Genomic DNA, 1,571 nt, shown 5'->3' on the forward strand with positions numbered 1-1,571 from the left:
GCCCCTCGCTGCTGGCACGTCTCGCCTGCTATTCTTGGCTCTCCAGCGCTGCGCTCTCCCGGCAGTGCCACCGTATATTACTATTATTGCTGGCTGCCAACGTCTTGGAGCAGGCAGCCAGGCCTGTGATGGGGCTTCCACACCCCTGGTGACCTGTGATTCGGTCCCTGCCGGGCTCTGGTCTTCAACAGGCTATTTCGGGAAATCCAATTTGATGGGCAGAAGGAGCACAAGCCACACTGTTCAGCCCCTGCGCCGGATCCAGGCTCCTCACGTCACCACTCAGATCCAGATTTTAGCTTCGCCCGTGATGGCAATAAGGGCCAAGAGTCACCTTTGGCTCCAGATCCAAATTTCTGGCTGGGTAGGATCCAGGATTTTGGATCAGCTTGTTGGAGAGATGCGAGCGGCTGCAAAACCTGGATCTGGAGCTCCAGCCCCCACAGCAGCACCACCTGGGCACGAGGCCTGATCCTGCCCCCGTGAGTGGGCAGAGCTGTGGGGAGGCACACACCAGCACAGCCACCAGCCACCTGCACGGGCTCTGTGTCCCACAGGTCCTGGCATGGCTCTGCCTTCAAGCTGGTGATGGGGAGGCTGAAGGAAGGGCCCCCACCAGGGACCCTCAGCCTGGGCTGCCCAACACCTTCTGTTCCTCCCATGCCTTGCCCAGGCTGCTGAGAGCCGGGCCCAGAAAGAGGGCTTGGAGGGCCGGGGGTTTCTCATCCAGCCCACATGGCACAAGCCTTGGCACTCAAGGAGGGAGATTTGGACACCGAGAGCTCAGCACCAACTCGCCCAGGCTGGATGGGGACACCACAGTTGTGTCACCCTCTTCCCTGCAGCAGGAATGCCCAGAGCTGGTCCTGGTGCCCAGGCTCGGTGGTACAACAGTGCCCAAGGCAGCCCCAATCATGGCTCATGCCTGTGCCCCCTGTCACCACTGCTCTCACCACCCCCACAGCCAAGAGGGGCCCCTCTGGCTCAGATGCTCCACGGTCACTTTGATGGCTATTTTTGCATTCCCAGCCCTGCCGGCGCTGCAATAAGGCTTCAAAAGGGCTGACATACTCCTTCCAGACGTGTCCATCTCCCCGTGGCCTTCCCCGTGCTCCATCCCCCTGCAGAGGGGGTCCTGGAGGGCCGGGAGCCATGGATGCACACGTGGGGACAGAGGGAGCAGGGGGTGAGGAACTGAGAGAGACAAAGACCGACATCCATTTCCTGGAGGAGAATCTGCGCTGCCGGCTGGATCCTGCCCCGATTTACACCGAGGGAGGCTGCCTGCTCCCACCAGCCCGGCTCTGTCCCCTCCTGCCGGGGGTCCCGCTGTGGGCAGCACAGCCCTGCACGCCTCGAGGGAGGTGACGTGCGGGGCTGGATGTCACGGGATGGAGAGAGACCAGCGGTCCCGGAGCCAACTTGCTCTGCAGGTTTGGCGCAGGATGGAGGGACCAGACCGGCTCCTCCAACAAAACCCAGCCGTCCGGGGGAAGGAAGGCGTCGGGAGGAGGGAGAGCCCAGAGCCTGGCCCCCGGAGCTCTCCTTGCCTGCCAGGCGGGGTTGGACCG

This window comes from Manacus vitellinus, unplaced genomic scaffold, assembly GCF_001715985.3.
Source record: "Manacus vitellinus isolate BGI_N305 unplaced genomic scaffold, ASM171598v3 scaffold_52_pilon, whole genome shotgun sequence".
NCBI lineage: Eukaryota > Metazoa > Chordata > Aves > Passeriformes > Pipridae > Manacus > Manacus vitellinus.